The 5,460-nt window shown below is 37.1% G+C and overlaps 1 pseudogene; it reads left to right on the plus strand.

The window, feature by feature from the left end:
* The first annotated feature begins 594 nt into the window (after positions 1-594).
* Positions 595-4,594, plus strand: LOC101258033 (putative disease resistance RPP13-like protein 1; annotated as a pseudogene).
* Positions 4,595-5,460: the final 866 nt, after the last annotated feature.

Raw genomic sequence — 5,460 nt, forward strand, 5'->3', positions numbered from 1 at the left:
ATATCCCTTTCAAAAGTTCATTTAACTCATCACACATTTATCCTAATATTATTTTAATAAACTATTACTTAGTCTAGAATACACGTGCAACGCACGTGCTCAAAACTAGTATTATATAAAGACGGTTAAAAGAAACTTTATATAGACATAATATAAAGTTGGCTTCAACGAATGACTACGTCCTCCAACTTTGAGGGTGCCCAAGTAGGCACTTAAACTTGTATAAAATTAAACAAGTAGACATACAATCCACATGACATAATACGCGTAGAACGCCACGTAGGATACAAAATTTAATTGTCATAATAGGGTGTCATGTAGAATGAGTATGTCTATTTATTTAATTTTGTACAAGTTTAAGTGTCTATTGGTGTACACCCAAAATTAAAGGTCAGAATTATCAGCCGAAACCAAATTAAGAATAATATCTATTTATTATGCCTTGTCTATACAAACGATTATATATTTTGATGATGATAATGATAAAGTGGGTCATACTTTGCATTTTCCTGAGTCTTTGTTTTTTGCACTAAAATGAGCTGTTGAAAAAAGTTGTAGTGCATAAAGCAAAAGTAATGAATAGACATAAAGCTAAAAATTATACTTTGCTTTATTGCCTCAATTATTTTGTAGTCAAGAAAAGAGAATTGTTTTGCTTCTTTCTTGTTTGCAATCAGTGCTTCATTCTTGTTTGCAATTTACTCTTACCATTCAAAAAAATAAAAAACATTTTGTTTTGAATTTGCATTTTTCAGAAATGGAAGTTGTGTTAGCAGTTGGTGGTGTATTCATCTCTTCAGCTTTGGATGTTCTCATTGATAGGCTTGCTCCTGAGGGTGATCTTCTTAATATGTTTCGAAAGCGTAACAATGATGTTGATCTCTTAAAGAAACTGAAATTGACTTTGCTTGGTCTTAAAGCTGTGCTAAGTGATGCGGAGAATAAGCAGGCATCAAATGAATTTGTGAGAGAGTGGCTCAACGAGCTTCGAGTTGCTGTAGACTCTGCTGAAAACTTGATTGAACAATTCAATTATGAAGCTATGAAACTTAAGGTGGAAGGTAAGCATCAAAATCTCGCAGAAAAAATATTGAAACATTGTAGATTTTGCAACATGTGCTTGGGTGATCATTCTTTTATCAACATAAATGAAAAGTTGGAAAAGACTGTTGAAGCATTGCAGAATTTGCAAAATCAAATTAGTGACCTTGGCTTACAGAGACATTTTGGTTTGACTAAACAAGAAGCTAGAACGCCTTCAACTTGTTTGGTTGATGAATCGGATATCTTTGGTAAGCACGAGGAAATAAAGGATTTGATTAACCGTTTATTGTCTGAAAATGCAAGTGGAGGAAACCTGCCTGTAGTTCCTATTGTTGGAATGGGCGGTGCGGGTGAGACAACACTAGCTAAAGCGGTTTACAACGATGTCAAGGTGAAGAACCATTTTGGTTTGACAGCTTGGAATTGTGTTTCTGAGCCATATGATGCTTTGAGAATAACGAAAGGGTTACTTCAAGAGATTGGCTCATTTGACTCAAAGGATGACGGCAATTTAAATCAGCTACAGGTCAAATTGAAGGAAAGCTTGAAGGAAAAGAAGTTTCTTGTTGTCCTTGATGATGTGTGGAATGATGACTATAGTGAGTGGGATAACCTGAGAAATGTTTTTGTACAAGGAGACGTGGGAAGTAAGATCATCGTAACTACACGTAAGGAGAGTGTTGCTCGGACGATGTGTGCTGATCGTTGCACAATCACTGTGTGGGGAATCTGTCTAGTGAAGACTCTTGGGCTTTATTCAAACGACATTCACTAGAAAATAGGGATCATCCGGAACTTGAAGAGGTTGGGAGAAAAATTGCAGACAAATGCAAAGGGTTGCCTTTAGCTCTAAAGGCACTTGCTGGTGTTTTACGCGGCAAATCAGAGGTAGATGAGTGGAGAAACATTTTAAGAAGTGAAATATGGGATCAGAAAAGTTGTTGGAAGAGTATATTACCAGCGCTGATGTTGAGCTACAATGATCTTTCTCCACATTTGAAGCGATGTTTTGCTTTTTGTGCAATATATCCCAAAGATTATGAATTCTGCAAAGACCAAGCTATTTACCTGTGGATTGCTAATGGTCTTGTAAAGGAGTTCTGTTCAGGTAAGGAATACTTTGACAAGTTGAGATCAAGATCATTGTTTGAGAGGGTCCCAGAGTCTGGATGGAAATCGGGGAGATTCTTAATGCATGACCTTATCATCTTCAAAACTTTGTATTAGGTTGGAAGAGACCGAAGCATCCCATGATACGTTGGAACAAAGTCGACACATGTCCTATTCCATAGGACAAGAAGGTGTCTTGGAGAAATTGAAACCACTCTCCAAATCAGAGCAGTTGAGGACATTGGTTCCAGCCAATATCAGTTACATATGTCAGCTAAGCAAGAGGGTGTTGCATAACATACTTCCAAGACTGACGTCCTTAAGGGCATTATCATTGTCGGGTTATGATATTAACGAGTTGCCAAATGACTTGTTTATCAAATTAAATCTCCTGAGATTTTTGGACCTTTCTAGGGCACGTATTGAAAAGTTACCAGATTCCATTTGTGTTTTGTATAACTTGGAAACACTTCTGCTGTCATCTTGTCGTTGTCTTGTGGAGCTACCTCTGCAGATGGATAAGTTGATCAACTTGCGTCATCTTGACATAACCAATACTGATAGCTTGAAGATGCCTCTATATCTGAACAAGTGGAAAAGTCTCCAAATGCTAGTGGGAGCCAAGTTTGTTATAGGTGGTTTGAGAATGTATGATTTGGGTGAAGTACATAACCTGTATGGATGTCTATCAGTTTTAGAGTTGCAAAATGTCGTTGAAAGAAGGGAAGCTGTGAGGGCAACTATGAAGGAAAAGGAACATGTTGACAAGTTATGTTTGGAGTGGAGTGAAGGTAGTTGTGCTTACGATTCACAAACTGAAAGAGAGATACTTGATGAGCTACACCCGCACACAAATATAAAACAACTCCAAATCAGGGGATATAGAGGGGCAAAATTTTCAAACTGGTTAGCTGATCCTTTGTTTGTTGAGCTAGTAGAATTGTCTCTTAGCAGCTGCAAGGACTGTGATTCCATGCCAGCACTAGGACAGCTTCCTTGTCTGAAATTCCTTTCCATTAGAGGGATGCATGGAATAAGAGAGGTGACGGAAGAATTCTATGGTAGTTCCGTATCCTCTAAAAAGCCTTTTAACAGTCTTAAGAATCATTTTTTTGAAGATATGCCGGAGTGGAAGCAATGGCATGTACTTGGAAGTGGGGAGTTCCCTATACTTGAGAAGCTTTCCATTGAAAAATGTCCGGAGTTGATAGGGAAGTTGCCTGAAAATCTTTGTTGTCTGACAGAATTGAGAATTTCAACGACACCTCTTATGGACGAAGCTCAACTCCAACTTGAGGGAATGAAGCAGATTGTTGCATTAGTTATACGTGATTGTAACTCTGTTACGTCCTTACCTTTTAGCATACTGCCCACTTCCTTGAAGAGAATAGAGATATCTGGTTGTCAGAAATTGAAACTGAAATTGGAGGAGCCTGGAGTTGATCATTGTAACATGTTTCTGGAGGAATTGAGACTGCATAGATGTGATTGTATAGATGATACATCACCTGAGTTGCTCCCAAAAGCACGCAAACTGAGTGTAACGAATTGCCACAACCTTACTAGGTTTTTGATTCCTTCTGCAACGGAACGTCTTGAGATTTGGAGATGTGAGAATCTTGAAATACTTTCTGTGGCCCGTGAGTCTGCGATGACATTTTTGCATATTAGGAATTGTGAGAATCTCAAGTGTCTGCCACAAATAGATTTACAAGTCCTTGTCATTTATGATTGCAACAAGTTAGTGAACGGAAGAAAGGAGTGGTGTTTACGTAGACTCACTGAGTTAGAGATTTATCATGATGGGAGTGACGAAGAGATCCAACGTTGGGAGTTGCCTTGTTCTATTCAGAGACTTACCATAAACAATCTGAAAACATTAAGCAGCCAAGTTCTGAAAAGCCTCACCTCTCTTCAATATCTACGCGTCGAGGGTACTATACCTCGAATTCAGTCACAAGGTGGACTTCCCTCCTCTCTTTCTCAGCTACATTTAGGATACCATGATGAGCTCCATTCACTACATCTTTCCCACCTCACTTCACTTATACGTCTAAGCATCTCCCATTGCGATAATCTCCAATGAATCAACACTACTGCCCTCCTCCCTCACTGAGCTGTACATCTCGAATTCCAATCACTCTCCGAATCAGCACTGCCATCCTCCCTCTCTCACCTGACCATCAGAGATTGCCCTAATCTCCAATCCGTTCCAGTAAAATGGATGTCCTCTTCCCTCTCTAAACTCGATATTTCCAAATGTCCATTGCTAACACCACTAGTACAATTTGACAAGGGGAAATACTGGCCAAATATTGCTCAAATTCCCATCATAAACATCGATTGGAAATCCCTGTGATTTGGTTCCTCCAACACAAATGTAAGTTATTCTATTTGCTCTCCTGTTGGTTGTTTAATAGCAATTCATTATTGGTCTAAACAACTTTATTCACTCATCATCTTAGTTGACTAATTACACTCACTTTTCTTCTCTATTAACCTATTTTTCCCTTGTACACGTTATTTTTGTCTCTACATACCAACTTAAACTAAATTTATGTGAAAATTCATTAGCTAATTTTTACAAATGATTAATGTAAATGCTAATATATTAAAACAATCAAAACAACCACATGGCAATTAACATCTAATGAGACAAATTAACAAACTATAGATTCAAATAAATAAACAAAAAATAATGTACAGTGACAATGTATCAACAATAAATTAGCTAGCAGGGAAGAATATGAAAATAACAAAATCAATATTGATTAAAATAATATTAAATTTACTTCAGAGCTAGACAAGCACAGTCTCCATGTAGTGTGGTACAAGGAGGTAATTAGACTCCTACATGTGCTAGGAACAGATTAACAGGCAACTACACAAGGATGATAATGTTTTGTTTGTCGGGTACAAGTTGTCTAATCCTCTTAGTTTCTCGGGTTTTGTGCTTTTGCGGGTAAAAGGTAGGATTTAAGAATATGCACTTCTAAACACCACAATTCGCGTGAAACACTAGGTCATTTGACCACTTACAATTACAAAGTGATCATATAGATATCTTCATAATTTATATGCAGATGTTTGAATAAGGACAAATTTGTCATATTGCACATGTTTTGGCCTAAGTCAAATTTCTTTAAAGGTATAATACATAAATATATTTTTTAACTTGGTTTTGAATTACATTTATGTCTTTTAACTTTGGATGTGCACAAGTAGACACTTAATCTAATATATATATTATGCCTTCTTTAAAATACTAGTGTAAGTTATGTGTTAAGTAGTGAATGCAAAGGGTTT

The sequence above is a fragment of the Solanum lycopersicum genome, chromosome 11 (genome assembly GCF_036512215.1).
Source record: "Solanum lycopersicum chromosome 11, SLM_r2.1".
Taxonomy (NCBI): domain Eukaryota; kingdom Viridiplantae; phylum Streptophyta; class Magnoliopsida; order Solanales; family Solanaceae; genus Solanum; species Solanum lycopersicum.